We start from the raw sequence: 16,551 nt of genomic DNA on the forward strand, positions 1-16,551 counted from the left end.
TCCACATGTTGAACACCCTCTGAGTGAAGAAATCTTTCCTCATCTCAGTCCTAAATGGCCTATCCCATATCCTGAGACTGTGGCCCCTGGTTCTAGACTCCCCAATCAGGGGAAACATCCTCCCTGCATCCAGTCTCTATAGCCCTGTTAGAATTTTATAAATTTCAATCAGATTTCTTCTCATTCTTCTAACTCTAGTTTACACAGGCCTAGTCGAACCAATCTCTCCTCAAATGACAGTCCTGCCATCCCCAGTATCAGCCTAGTGAACCTTCACTGCACTCCCTCTATGGCAAGTATATCCTTTCTTAGGTAGGGAGACTAAAACCGCACACAATACTCCAGGTGTGGTCTCACCAAGGCCCTCTATAACTGCAGTAAGACATCTCTATTTCTGAACTCAAATCCTCTTGCAATGAAGGCCAACACACCATTTGCCTTTCTAATTGCTTGCTGCACCTGCCTGTTTACTTTCTTAATTTCTCCCAAGAAGCATTATTGGGCTTGTTCTTATCTATCTCATGGACTCGTTTGGGATCCTCCTCACGTCTCGCGGTCTTGCACTTACACATCTTTCCAAAATGTCCCAGGCAATTGCAGTGAAGTCACTGCACAGAGATTGCTGGACACTGCTCGAGCCCTGTGAGGTCTTTTGGTGCCACAGCGCTGACATGGCCTGCCGCCATCTTGTGTTTTGCTTGGGTATTGCTTTCCTTACTCTGGAGTATCCTTGTCCTTTTGTTGCTGTATGAGCTGGACTGTTGGGGTTGCTCTGTACCGCGGTTTAACTTCACCGCACAAAATGGATCGGTTTTGCTGGTGGACACCTGATTGTCTGACGATTTGGACGTTTTTTTTTCCAAAGTCAGATCTTCTTTAAATTGGAGTACATCTGAAGCATATCATCAGCCACTCCCACTACTATTCAGTCTCTTATGAGCTCCAACTTGAGGTCACCATAGTCACCGCCTTCAGTCAATCTGTATAACTCATTTATGAAAGAGCCGACAGATTCACTGGGCCTTTGGACACTCTTGTTGAATTTTGCTTGGCCCAAAGTTTTATTGCTACTTAGGTTAAAGTAGGTGTCAAAGGACATCATGACCTCTTCAAAGTTATCGCAAGATTCACTTATAGAAACATGATAGGGTCCCCCTTGTCCTCACTTATCACCCCACCAGCCTCCGCATTCAAAGGATCATCCTCCGCCATTTCCGCCAACTCCAGCATGATGCCACCACCAAACACATCTTCCCTTCACCCCCCCTGACGGCATTCCGTAGGGATCGTTCCCTCCGGGACACCCTGGTCCACTCCTCCATCACCCCCTATTCCTCAACCCCCACCTATGGCACCTCCCCATGCCCACGCAGAAGATGCAACACCTGCCCCTTCACTTCCTCTCTCCTCACCGTCCAAGGGCCCAAACACTCCTTTCAAGTGAAGCAGCGTTTCACTTGCATTTCCCCTAACTTAGTCTACTGCATTCGTTGCTCCCAATGCGGTCTCCTCTACATTGGAGAGACCAAACGCAAACTGGGCGACCGCTTTGCAGAACACTTGCGGTCTGTCCGCAAGAAAGACCCAAACCTCCCTGTCGCTTGCCATTTTAACAATCCACCCTGTTCTCTTGCCCACATGTCTGTCCTTGGCTTGCTGCATTGTTCCAGTGAAGCCCAACGCAAACTGGAGGAACAGCACCTCATCTTCCGACTAGGCACTTTACAGCCTTCCGGGCTGAATATTGAATTCAACAACTTTATATCTTAAACTCCCCCTCCCCCCATCCCCACCCCGTTTCTCCCCCCTCCCTTTTTCTCAATAATTTATATAGATTCTTCTTTTCCCACCGATTTCCATTATTTTTAAATCTAAAACTAAAACTTTGTTAGTCTTTCCACCCCACCCCCACTAGAGCTGTACCTTGAGTATCCTGCCATCCATTCTTAATTAGCACTTTTCTTAGACAATATCAATTTAGACAATATTAGACAACCTCTTTGATCCTTTTGTCTGTGACATCTTTTGATTATCTGCTCCTATCACTGCTTGCTTGTCCCCACAACCACCACACCCTCAACTTCTCTCCCCCCGCCCCCCACCTTAAACCAGCTTATATTTCACCTTTCTCCTAACTATACTCAGTTCTGCTGAAGGGTCATGAAGACTCGAAACGTTAACTGATTTCTTCTCCACCGATGCTGCCAGACCTGCTGAGTTTTTCCAGGTAATTCTGTTTTTGTTTTTTCACTTATTCCTTGTCTGGCAATTGTGTCAACAGCTATTGGACCCACTGAATATAAGGGTGTATTCACTTGTTGAGCCACTGCTTTCTTATTCAAGCCTGATGCTATCCTATCTCTTAAAAATCTTCTTCCCCCATAGTGCCCAATTTTGCACCTGGTCTGGTCCTTCCATCTGCCTTAATTAGCTAAGCGGTGTTGATTTAGCACCCATGGCTGTTTTCAGCACAGTGGAGTACAGCTTTAATAGTTTTTAAAAATGGCACTGCAGTAATCGTTTTTCTTCTTTATCTTCCTGCACTTGTCAGGATTTAGTGGGCTCTAGCTGTGGTTAGAGAGCTGTTTGAAACTTCAGCGATTCTGCAGAAAATCTTTTGAACAAATCTTTCTGGCCAGCTAATTGCTTCCCTGAGCTTGAAGAATTCAACTGAAGCCGATGTTTTGCTCTGACTTCTCTTTAAAATTTTGTTTTCTTGTTTGTGCTTGGTCACCATGTGTTACGGCACAGACTCTGGATCTGATCTGCAGTGTTCTTCAAGCCGCGCTTGTTAAAACAATCAGTCTGCCAATGCTGCCTGATCATTGCACCGAATTTAAAAGCTTACTTCAGTCTTTTTTTGGAGTTTGCTCACCCTTTTGTGGTCTGGCTATGTTCTTTGACTCTGCTTTCGATCGGGTCATTCAACGGACCTCCAAATGCTTTGATAGAGTCCTCTTATAGAACCATAGCACAGAAAACAGGCCATTCGGCCCTTCTAGTCTGTGCCGAAATATTATTCTGCTAATCCCATTGACCTGCACCCAGTCCATAACCCTCCAGACCTCTCCCATCCATGTATCTATCCAATTTATTCTTAAAACTTAAGGGTGAGCCCGCATTTACCACATCAGATGGTAGCTCGTTCCACACTCTCACCACTCTCTGAGTGAAGAAGTTCCTCCTAATGTTCCCCCTAAACCTTTCCCCTTTCACCCTAAAGCCATGTCCTCTCGTGTTTATCTCTCCTAATCTAAGTGGAAAGAGCCTACTCGCATTTACTCTGTCTATACCCCTCACAATTTTGTAAACTTCTATCAAATCTCCCCTCATCCTTCTACGCTCCAAGGAATAAAGTCCTAACCTGTTTAATCTTTCCCTGTAACTCAACTCCTTAAGACCCAGCAACATCCTAGTAAAAAATGTTGTAAAGTTGTTTGTTGTCCCATGAAAGGGTCTGGAGGCTTATATGGTTGAACAATAACTGTTTATTAATAACACATATACATATATACAGGATACAGTCCTGACTAGGTGCTATCTTCATGCCAACTTCTGCCGGACTCACCACTACACTTTATTACTCCAGTGTGACTCTTTATATCATAATGTGGGCAGTACTGCTTTCCCAGTCCCACATTAACCCTTGCAGTCCTGAACACGCTAACAGGAAAGGGATTACTGTAACTTTAAAACTTGTACAGAAAGATACCCTCCCCAGTAAGGGTACGTGTTCCAGAAATGGAGGGGCAGCTGGCCGTTTACACAAGAAATATATAGATATTTATATGCATTTTGGAAGGACAAACCAAGGTAGGACATACACAGTAAATGGTAGGGCACTGAGGAGTGCGGAGGAACAAAGGGATATGGGAGTTCAGATACATAATTCCCTGAAAGTGGTGTCACAGGTAGACAGGATTGTAAAGAAAGCTTTTGGCATACTGGCCTTCATAAATCAAAGTATTGAGTATAGGAGTTGGGATGTTATGGTGAGGTTGTATAAGACATTGGTGAGGCCAACTTTGGAGTATTGTGTGCAGTTCTGGTCGCCTAACTACAGGAAGGATATCAATAAGATTGAGAGAGTGCAGAGAAGATTTACTAGGATGTTGCCGGGTCTTAAGGAGTTGAGTTACAGGGAAAGATTAAACAGGTTAGGACTTAATTCCTTGGAGCGTAGAAGGATGAGGGGAGATTTGATAGAAGTTTACAAAATTATGAGGGGTATAGACAGAGTAAATGCGAGTAGGCTCTTTCCACTTAGATTAGGAGAGATAAACACGAGAGGACATGGCTTTAGGGTGAAAAGGGAAAGGTTTAGGGGGAACATTAGGGGGAACTTCTTCACTCAGAGAGTGGTGAGAGTGTGGAACGAGCTACCATCTGACGTGGTAAATGCGGGCTCACTCTTAAGTTTTAAGAATAAATTGGATAGATACATGGATGGGAGAGGTCTGGAGGGTTATGGGCTAGGTGCAGGTCAACGGGACTAGCGGAATAATATTTCGGCACAGACTAGAAGGGCCGAATGGCCTGTTTTCTGTGCTGTAGTGTTCTATCGTTCTATGGTTCTATGTGAGCCCTCACTATATCCTGCCTTGAATAGTGTGAGTCAACTATTTTCTCCATGCATAGTTCAGCACAGCAGGCATCAATGATACACATGGTTGAGCATTTCGGAAAATGCCATTCTGACTTATCTATGGAGGTCAAACAGTTGCAACACTACATCTTCTTTATCAACAACACTTGTTGAAATCGAACCTTAGGCTGATTTTCAATGCCAGGGTCAGAAGCAGTTCCAAGTGGGGAGCAGTCCTGTGAGGGTATCGCCCTGCCATGCGAGGTGTAGCCATAAAGGTTAGTAATCAGAGACAACGATAGGTGTAGCCCCTAAGATGTAGGTCCTAGAGCTTCCCAGAGCACATGCATGTCGACACACGCTTCATATGCTAATCACAGTCCATCTGTGACAATTATCAGAGCGTGCAGCCTGTGCAGAACCGAGGGAGAGCTGCAATATCAGAGATGTCCACAATCGTTGGGGGCAGACAAGGTGTTATATGCCACATGGACGACATCCTCATACATGGCTTGACAGAAGCAGAACACGACCATAAGTTCCTTACCCTCAAATTCCTGTCGTGCTCCCTTTTAAAATTAATTATGGATCAACTTACGTCACTTTTTCAAGCATTCCAGATCCTGACAATTGAGTGAAAACATTTCTCATATCCCTTCTTGATCTTTTGTCAATGATTTTAAACCTATGACCTTTTATTGACCTACTTACCAAAGGGAATATTTTTTCTCTCTCTATTCTATCAAAACCTCTCACCATCTTGAAAACCCTCTTTTAGGCCACCCTCCCCACTGAACTTGTTAAAAATTCATTCACGGGATGGGGGCTTCACTGGCTGGGCCAGCATTTATTGCCCATCCCTAATTGCCCTTGAGAAGGTGGTGGCGAACTGTCTTCTTGAACCGCTGCAGTCCGTGTGGTGTAGGTACACCCACAGTGCTGTTAGGGAGGGAGTTCCAGGATTTTGACCCAGTGACAGTGAAGGAACGGCGATATATTTCCAAGTCAGGATGGTGAGTGGCTTGGAGGGGAACTTCCAGTTGGTGGTGTTCCCATGTGTCTGCTGCCCTTGTCCGTCTAGGTGGTAGTGGTCGAGGGTTTGGAAGGTGCTGTCGAAGGAGCCTTGGTGAGTTGCTGCAGTGCATCTTGTAGATGGTGCACACTGCTGCCACTGTACGTCGGTGGTAGAGGGAGTGAATGTTTGTGGAGGTGGTGCCAATCAAGCAGGCTGCTTTGTCCTCAACAGTGTCAAGCTTCTTGAGTGTTGTGGGAGCTGCACTCATCCAGGCAATTTGGGAGTATACCATCACACTCCTGGCTTGTGCCTTGTAGATGCTGGACTGGCTTTGGGGAGTCAGGAGGTGAGTTACTCGCCACAGAATTCCTAGCCTCTGAGCTCCCTGATTTTATCCGTGACTTTAGTGGGGAGGAAACGGGATGGGTAACATCATGGAAGAATAGTCAGGATTAATCAGGATAACTGTGGGAATCCTGCAGCTGCTTTGATTAACCCTTTCCATTCTGGCCCATTGCATTTTCAAAGGTTATTATCCACCAATGGGGATCAAGGCTTCGCTTGTTTATTTTTCATATATTCATGGGATGTGGGTGTCACTGGCTAGGCCAGCATTTATATTGCCCATCCCTAATTGCCCTTGAGAAGGTGGTGGTGAGCTGCCTTCTTGAATCGCTGCAGTCCATGTGGTGTAGGTACACCCACAGTGCTGTTAGGAAGGGAGTTTCAGGATCTTAGTCCAGCGACAGAGAAGGAACGGCGATATATTTCCAAGTTAGGATGGCCTATGGCTTAGCGCGGAACTTGCAGTTGCCAGTGTTCCTATGTATTTTCTGTCCTTGTTCTTCTAGACAGTAGAGGCCATGGGTTTGGAAGGTGCTGTCGGAGCCTTGGTGAATTCCTGCAGTGGATCTTGTAGATGGCACATGCTGCTGCTACTGTGCGTCGGTGGCTGAGGGAGTGAATGTTTAAGGTGGTGGATGGGGTGCTAATCATGCAAACATATCGCTTTATTGGTAAACTTAATGTCACGCATACTAATAGCTTCCCTTAGTGGAATTAAATCCAATAGAATCAAAACGAAACTCTTTCAACGAGAACAAACTCCATTGATATCACATCTTTAGCAAGGTAAAAGTCCAAAATTGGTCCTCTAGACCAAATGTTCAGAGAAGGGCCTGCCTATGGCATGGACCTCTTTGTGTATGGTTGAGACATGTGTCTGATGATTCTCCAGCCCTGTGATCTTACATGTGCAACGGGAAGGTCGCGCTGAGCTTAGTCCTGTTCTTCTTGCTGCAGGCTCTGCTACTTCTCTAGATGCCCAGATGACCCAATTAGATTTGAAGGCTGAAGGGCCCGGAGTCAATATCACTGAGAACAGGGGTGGTGGGTCAGCAGCAGTTTTTGAGGGACAACATACAGGGAGTAGGGTTTGGGATCAGCTGAAACCATTGGAGGGTAGAGGTTGGGATGGCAGCCAGGAGAGCATTGGAGCAGTTGTTTCTGGAATTGAGAAAGGCCAGGATGAGGATTTCAGTGGCAGATGAATAAGGCAGGCCTGAATGGGCAATATTCTGGAGGTGAATTTAGGCGTCCTTAGCGATGGAGGGAACAATGGATCAGAAACTGAGCTCAGGGTTGAGGAGGCTCACTTGGAGGTTTCAGCATGACACAGAGGCTGGGAAGGGAGATAAGACTTAGTGCTAAAGTTAGAGAGATTGTACTCATGTCTGAGAAAGATAACTTTGCTCTTCATAATATTTAACTGGAGGCAATTGTGGCTTGTTCAAGACTGGATATCAGAGAAGCATTAGATAGCACGGTGCTGACAGAAGGATTGGTAAAGGGATTTTGATAGAGTAGATAGGGACAAACTGTCTCCATTGGCAGGTTGTGTGGTGGTAGCTAAAGAGGACACAAATTTAAGATAATTGGCAAAAGAACCAGTGAAACAGATGAGGGGAATTTTTTTTTCAACACAGCAAGCTATGACCTGAATTGCACTGTTTGATGAGGTGGTGGAAACAGATTCAATATTAACATGCAAAAGGGAATTGTATATCGACTGGACAAGGAACGCATGGCAGGTTTATGCAGAAAGAGCAGGACGGTGAGACTAATTGGACAGCACATTCAAAGGGCTGGCACAAGGCTGATGGGTCACATGGCCTCCTTCGGTGATGTAGGACTCCATGATAATTAAGGCAGTCTATATATCTTTGCTAAAATTGTAAGTGTGGAAGATCTCTTATATTTGTTCTGTCGTTTGCATCAGTTTTCAATTCCTATCTTTCAAATCGAAGACTTTACTTTGCCCATTTAATTCCTTGCTTTTTAAAAAATTTATTGACTTTTGTATCCTCAGCTTGGTTCTGTTTCATTCACTTTCTGAAACTCTTGTGCATTCTCTGCTTAGAACGATAGGTTTGTTCCAGGCCTTGCCTGAATCTTCATTCAAAATCAATATAATCAGCTCCCCACGAATGTTCTCGCTCCACCTGTAATGCAGCATAATTAAAGTTAATGCTCGGAATTAAAAATGTGATTTGACTGAAGCACACATATTGAATACTCCATCCTGCTCATTACAGGATAGTGAAAGAATCTGAGCATATGGCCGGCTTAATAGGGTGAAGAAAACAAACTAAAAAACGTACAAGCTATATTGAACGCAAAAAAGGCTGGGCAGCATTTTAGGTTTGGGGCCAAGTTACCAGCATCAGAGTTGATGAGCCTTTCAAAAACACATTTTTAAAAATTCACTCTTGGGATGTAGGCGTCACTGGCTAAGCCAGCATTTATTGCCCATCCCTAATTGCCCTCTAGAAGGTGGTGGTGAGCTGCCTTCTTGAACAGCTCGAGTCCATGTGATGTAGGTACACCCACGGCGCTGTTAGGGAGGGAGTTCCAGGATTTTGACCCAGCGACAGTGAAGGAACGGCGATATATTTCCAAGTCAGGATGGCGAGTGGCTTGGAGGGGAACTTCCAGGTGGTGGTGTTCCCATGCGCCTGCTGTCCTTCTCCTTCCAGGTGTCAGCGATTGTGGATTTGGAAGGTGCTGTCTAAGGAGCCTTGGTGAAACCCGGCAGTGCATCTTGCAGATGATACACACTGCTCCTGCTGTGCGTCAGTGGTGGGGGAGATGAATGTTTGTGGATGCGGTGCCAATCAAGCGGGCTGCTTTGTCCTGGATGGTGTTGTGCTTCTTGAGTGTTGTTGGAGCTACACTTATCCAGGCAAGTGGAGAGTATTCCATCACACTCCTCACTTGTGTCTTGTAGATGGTTGACAGGCTTTGGAGAGTCAGGAGGTGAGTTACTCATTGCAGGACTCCTAGCCTCTGACCTGCCCTTGTAGCCACAGTATTCATTTGGCTGGTCCAGTTCAGTTTCTGGTCAATGGTGACCCCCGGGATGTTGATAGTGGAGGATTTTACGATGGTAAAGCCATTGAATGTCAAGGGGAGATAGTTAGATTCTCGCTTGTTGGAGATTTCCATTGCCTGGCACTTGTGTGGTATGAATCTCATTTGCCACTTGTCAGCCCAAGTCTGGATATTGTCCAGGTCTTGCTGCATTTGGACATGGGCTGCTTCAGTATCTGAGGAGTCGCAAATGGTGCTGAACATTATGCAATCATCAGCGAACATCCCCACTTCTGACCTTATGATGGAAGATAGGTCACTGATGAAGCAGCTGAAGATGGGTCGGCCGAGGACACTACCCTGAGGAACTCCTGCGGTGATGTCCTGGAGCTGAGATGATTGGCCTTCAACAGCCACAACCATCTTCCTTTGTGCTAGGTATGACTCGAACCAGCGGAGAGTTTTCCCCCTGATTCCCATTGACTCCAGTTTTGCTAGGGCTCCTTGATGCCACACTCTGTCAAATGCTGCCTTGATGTCAAGGGCAGGCACTCTCACCTCACCTCGGGAGTTCAGCTCTTTTGTCCATGTTTGAATCAAGGCTGTAATGAGGTCAGGAGCTGAGTGGCCCTGGCGGAACCCAAACTGAGCATCAGTGAGCAGGTTATTGCTAAGCAAGTGCCTCTTAATAGCACCGTTGATGACCTCTTCCATTACTTTACTGATGATGGAGAGTAGACTGATGGGATGGCATTTGGCTGGGTTGGATTTTTCTTGCTTTTTGTGCACAGGACATAGATGCCAGTGTTGTAGCTGTACTGGAACAGCTTGGCAAGGGGCACGGAAAGTTCTGGAGCACAGGCTTCAGTACTAATGCCGGGATATTGTTAGGGCCCATAGCCTTTGCACTATCTAGTGCCTTCAGCCATTTCTTGATATCACATGGAGTGAATTGAATTGGCTGAAGACTGAAATCTGTGGTGCTGGGGACGTCCAGAGGAGGCCAAGATGGATCATCCACTCGGTACTTCTGGCTGAAGATTGTTGTGAATGTTTCAGCCTTATCTTTTACACTGACGTTCTGGGCTCCCCCATCATTGAGGATGGGGACATTTGTGAAGTCCCCTCCTCCAGTGAGTTGTTTAATTGTCCACCACCATTCATGACTGGATGTGGCAGGACTGCAGAGCTTAGATCTGATCCGATGGTTGTGGAAATGTTTAGTTCTGTCTATCACTTGCTGCTTAAGCTGTTTGGCACGCAAGTAGTCCTGTGTTATAGCTTCACCAGGTTGACACCTCATTTTTAGGTATGCCTGGTGCTGCTCCTGGCATGCCATCCTGCACTCTTCATTGAACCAGGGTTGATCCCCTGGCTTGATGATAATGGTAGAGTGGGGGATATGCCAGGCCATGAGGTTACAGATTGTGTTCGAGTACAATTCCGCTGCTGCTGATGGCCCACAGTGCCTCATGGATGCCCAGTCTTGAGTTGCTAGATCTGTTTGAAATCTATCCCATTTAGCACGGTGGTGTGCCACACAACACAATAGAGGGTATCCTCAATGTGAAGGCGGGACTTCGTCTCCACAATGACTGCGGTGGGCACTCCTACCGATGCTGTTATGGACAACTGAATCTGCGGCGGGCAGGTTGGTGAGGATGATGTCAAGTATGTTTTTCCCTCTTGTTGGTACCCTCACCACCTGCCGCAGACCCAGTCCTACAGCTATGTCCTTTAGGACTCGGCCAACTCGGTCAGTAGTGGTTCTACCGAGCCACTCTTGGTGATGGACATTGAAGTTCCCCACCCAAAGTGCATTCTGCATCCTTGCCACCCTCAGTGCTTCCTCCAAGTGGTGTTCAACATGGAGGAGCACTGATTCATCAGCTGAGGGAGGGCGGTACATGGTAATCAGCAGGAGGTTTCCTTGCCCACGTTTGACCTGGTGCCATGACAGGGCATTGGCTCAAGTGTGGGACTTCATACCTTCCTGAAAAATTTAGCTGTTTCTCTCCCACAGATGCTGCCAGATGTGCTGAGTATTTTCAGCATTTCCCTTTGTTATGTCAGATTTCCAGCCTCCATTGTATTTTGCTTTTGTTATAAGAGTCAGTAGGGTTGAATGCTAGGCATATTGTTCCTGAAATGCTGGGATCACATCCTAAGCCATTCTAAGTCAGTTCTGATGAATGATCTTGCGCTGACGGGATAGTCATTTTGGAACTTTGCCTTTTTACAACTTTGGAAGGTGTAACAAGACACAGCGGGATAGGTCAGTCCGCACAATATGCAGGAAGAGTTTTGATGGAGCATCGCAAATCTTAAATTCCTCACACGGTTTGTCTGAAAGCCACATTTCTTTCTCTGGTCCCTGTGCAGTGTTTCTAGTGCGCTAAGAGTAAAACTGGCTGATCAATAAAGCAAGCAGGGAAAAAAAAGGAGACGTATGATACCAGCCGAGGTTTTCCCTCCATTTCCTGCCCCTTCCTGGCTGCTATTAATGTTGTATGTTTTGAAGAAGCCGTAAACCCCCCGCTACTGACATGAGGAGGTTGGCCGTGAAGCCGCCTGTGTCGGGTGGATGATTCACAATGGGTTGCCTTGGCTTCATTCCCCAGAGAGTGGTGAGAATGTGGAACTCGCTACCACGAGGAATAGTCGAGGAAGATAGCATTAATCAGGGGAGTGGGGGGATTCCCTAAGCCGAGAGTGCGCTGTTTCACGCATGCGCAGGAAGGAGCGCACATCATCTCCCTGAGGCTAGGTGCAGCCTCAGGGAGATCAGCGCCAAATTCAAAAATGTTAAAAATAGAACAATAAAATTTCCCTGACATGTCCCCTCATGTGACCCTGTCACATGAGTTGGGATTTGTCCTTCACTTTTAATTAAACTTTTATTAAATTTTTAAAAACCTACATGAAACCTCATCCCGCCCGTGGATGAGATTTGATGCTTTCTCTGAAGCCCGCCAGGGCTCCCGGCCTGCCCGCCAATCTTAAGGTTGGATGGGCCGGTCCATTAATTTGTGCAATCACTTTTTAAATGGCCTCAATTGGCCGTTGACAGGTCGGCAGGTGCACAGCTGCGCCCCTGCCCACCTGAAAATTGAAATGAGGCGGGGTGACGTTGGGAGTTCCGCTCGACCTCATCCTGCGTCATTTTACGCGTTGGCGAGCGGGCTCCGCAACCCCCCCCTTCCCGCAAGCTGACCGGGAAATCCTGGCCCATGTTGTCGAATCTTTTAGTCTTGCACTCATCAGGACAAGCGCAAGAACATCAAACCTCAAAGGGAACAACAATTTACACTGCAAGAGAAAAGAGTGCTGATTGGTTGGCAAATTGACTCTGACTGATCAAGGCATTGCCATGGAGAATGCAGCAGGGAACTAGTAAGTTTGGTAAGTTTGTGTTGGCAGCCCAAAACACATCACTACCAGGCCTAATATTATAGATTCTGCTATGCTTGATGATCACACCAGATTCCTAAGGCATCTATCAATATTTCACCTTAATGCAAAGTGTCTGATGTTATGTGGGTAATTTTCTGGTGGTTTCCCTTCTAATGGTGCTAATTTTTCTAAACGAGGCTCATGAGAACCTTATCTTTGTGTCACTGTAATAAAATGTTCACATTTTAATTAAAACATTATATCATGAAGAAAAAACAAGGTTACCTAGCTCTAGATGTTACTACTGTCAATTTGTGAGAAACTAAGGGCAGAATCATCCCAGATTTGCACTACGTGCAGTAGTGGCCAGGAAAGAGGATGTTTTACCCACTGGCTTTTCATCCGTATGGTCCCAATCCCACCTCATTAATCATGAATACCCGGGAAACACGCCTAGTCGCTGGCGGGGTGTCCTCTCATTCGTCCGCCCCCTCATCACATCAGGCCTTCAGTAAACCCGACGCTATATGTAAAGGCCGCCCTGCACTGAACTAGCATTCTTCAAGGGATAGGAAGCTGCTGGGAACTGATGGCTGCCAAAGGAAGGAAAGGTGCTACCCCCAAATTTCAGCGATGCCTCCCTCGAACACCTACTGGACACAGTGGAGGCCGGCTGTGATGTCCTCGACCCCTGTTTTGGTGAAGGCCAGCAAGCGAGGTGGCAAATACAGCATGAGAGGCAGTGGTCAGCATCAACGCCCTGCAAAAGAGGACAGCCACCCAGTGCAGAAAGGGGATGAATGATCTCCTCCGTTCTGCCAGGGTAACTCACTCTTCTCCTCACTCTCAACTCACACACTCACAAACCCATCACACATTCACAGGGATCTCACACCACAAAGGACAACACCACTAACTCTCACACATACTCTCACATCTCCAACAGACTCATACCCTCTGGAACTCGTGTCCTCATCCCATGCACAGCTCCACTCACCACACAAACATTCCCCTCAGTGCCATGTGTCCTGCTCACACTCTCTCCATCTGTTTTCATACAGGAGAAGTTGGCTCACATCAGCAGAGAGGGTTTCCAGACTGGGGGTTGTGATAGTGCGCTGTGCTACCTGGGGATAGTGCACTGTACTATCTGGGAATAGTGCACGGCATTATCTGGGGACAGTGCGCTGGGTTATCTGGGGACAGTGCACTGCATTATCTGGGGATAGTGCGCTGCATTATCTGGGGATAGTGTGCTGTATTATCTGGGGATAGTGCGCTGTATTACCTGGGGATAGTGCGCTGCATTATCTGGGTATAGTGCGCTGCATTATCTGGGGATAGTGCGCTGTATTATCTGGGGATAGTGCGCTGTATTACCTGGGGATAGTGCGCTGCATTATCTGGGGATAGTGCGCTGCATTATCTGGGGATAGTGCGCTGTATTATCTGGGGATAGTGCGCTGGATTATCTGGGGATAGTGCGCTGTATTATCTGGGGATAGTGCGCTGTATTATCTGGGGACAGTGCGCTGTATTATCTGGGGATAGTGCGCTGTATTATCTGGGGATAGTGCGCTGTATTATCTGGGGATAGTGCGCTGTATTATCTGGGGATAGTGCGCTGTATTATCTGGGGATAGCGCGCTGCATTATCTGGGGATAGTGCGCTGGATTATCAAACCCCACTGTTCCCTGAGTCCCGACAAATGTGGAATGTTTGACCAAACCACCAGATTGCCTCATTTCTACCTAACCGTTTAATTTAGGTTAACGGAATATAAGCACCAGGTTTGTAAACTTAATTTATTGAACAAACTATTGTTAACCAGTGGCAAAAGAAAGAAACATGAACTGCGAATTTCAAACACTATAACTTAAACTCTACCCCTTCTTAAATCCCTATATACACACATACAAGACACATAAGATACACAAAAACATGGATCTTAAGGATGGGATAAAGCAGCTCAATAGCACCAATCCAGAATACAGGATTTGATGGTGGATTTTGATCAATGCCTTCCAAATTCCTTCCAGGTCTTGTTGATGGCATGAGGTGGTCTTCCAGCACTTTAGTTCACTGGTTGAGCATTTGCTTTTCAGTGTCTCTAATGGTGATTTTCCTCTTTGCCTCTTGACAGGGGTTTTCAGAAAGAGAGCAGGTTATAAAGATATGAGAAGAAAAAAACCAACTAGCTATTACTGTACAATTACTGGAATCTTCCATCTTCCATCCACAGGAGAGAAAGGTTTTCGGTCTTGTTCCTTTCAGGCTAGGAACTATTCTGCTGCCCTGCGCTTCACACAAACCCTGGTCACCTGGTCAAGAACCAATTAAATACTGTTTTCAGGCAGCTCCCTTGGTCCAGAACTCCTTTCCGGCACCATCATGTCTTTCATGGCGCACTCTGTTCCAGGACTGCAACATTGTTTATATCTCTTATCCTGTTCCAGTGGACATGTCTTTCATCCTGCAGCCATTGTAATTTTAATCCACAGTTCAATTGAAAATAAAAATATTTGTTCTTTACAACAATCCAACAGAAATAAAAGGATATGTTCCTTACACAACAGTTAAGGAGTCTTTACTTTCCCAATGCTGATATTTAATCTGAAGGTTGGCAAATTTGGCAAGCTGTTTCTGAAGGGATGTCCATCACGCCATCATTGATGGCTGTTATTTCAACTGCCTCAGCCCTAAGATCGGAATTCCCACCCTAAACTTCTCTGCCCCTCTACCCCATCTCCTCCTCTGAGACGCTCCTTAAAATCTACTTCTTTGACTAAGCTTTGGGTCATCTGGCCTACTATCACCTTATGTGGCTTGGAGTCAAATTTTTGTTTGATAACATATCTGTGAAGCCTCTAGGTGTGTTTTATTCTATTAAAGGTGCTATATAAATGCAAATTGTTGTATATTCATGAAGGCAGAGGCACGGTGTTGAAGCTTTTCATCTTTTACTCGTTTGGACAAATCCAAGAATGCCAAATTTCAAATGAAGCTTGCAACTTATACTACAGGAGCGAAGGATGCTGATTGGTGGAAAGTCAACTGACTGGCCGAATTGCAAATTGTTGTAGTTAAAATTAAACTGTAAATTTCAATAACATTCAAGTAAAATCCTTTCCTTGAGTTTTTCAGCCAGATAGAAACACCAAAACACTCAGCATAGAATGTGACCATTCGGCCCTTCATGGCTAACAATGCAGGCTCTTTGAAGATCTGTCTGACTAGTCCCACACCCCCATTCTTTCCCCATAACTCTGCAAGCGTTTTCTCTTCAAGAATTTATCCCGCTCCCTTTTGAAAGTTACTATTAAATCTGTTTCCACCACCTTGTCAGGCAGCGTATTCATAAAGAAAGAAATTCCCCCTCATCTTCACCTCCGTTTTTTTTTCTGTCAATTATCTTAAATCTATGTCCTCGAGTTACTGATCTGCCTGCCACAGGAAACGGTTTCTCTTTATTGATTAAACAAAAAAAACACTACAAAATCATTCTGGGTCTTGGATAGAATGAAAATTAAGTTGTCTCTCCTCTGCTAATGAGTTCAATTCTCCTTTTCCTTAGTTCAAACCCTATTAACACCAATACAGTCTGATTAGCTGAAATCTATACTGTTGGATGTCATCAGTTCAGTTAGTTTGCAATTAACAATTTCTACTAAAGTAAACACTGAATGGATTTATAAGTATTTTTTCCAAAGACATGCTCAGCTAAATTTTGCAACATTATTCGTATTGGAATGTGAAACAGGTTGATTCCTTTTTTTTTTACATTTCGTGTAACCATCTGAAAGCCCTTGACGGATGTTAATTCTGCTGATGATAAAAGTTCTTTGTTTTATTGATAAATATAAATGAAGGCATTTGGAACTTGGGAGTGCAATTTGATTTCCTTCTATTGAATAACAGGTATTAGTTTGCTATCCAAAGGCTCAGATACTTGTCGTTTTGTGTGCTGGGGTTACCTAGAGCAGCACAGAAACAGTCCATTCGGCCCAACTTACTTTTTATTATTCCTTCGCGGGATGTGGGCTTCGCTGGCTGGGCCAGCATTTATTGCCCTTCCCTAATTGCCCTTGACAAAGTGGTGGTGAGCTGCCACCTTGAACCGTTGCAGTCCATGTGGTGTGGATACACCCACAGCGCTGTTAGGGAGGGCGTTCCGGGATTTTGACACCA

This window comes from Cetorhinus maximus, chromosome 4 (genome assembly GCF_964194155.1).
Source record: "Cetorhinus maximus chromosome 4, sCetMax3.hap1.1, whole genome shotgun sequence".
NCBI lineage: Eukaryota > Metazoa > Chordata > Chondrichthyes > Lamniformes > Cetorhinidae > Cetorhinus > Cetorhinus maximus.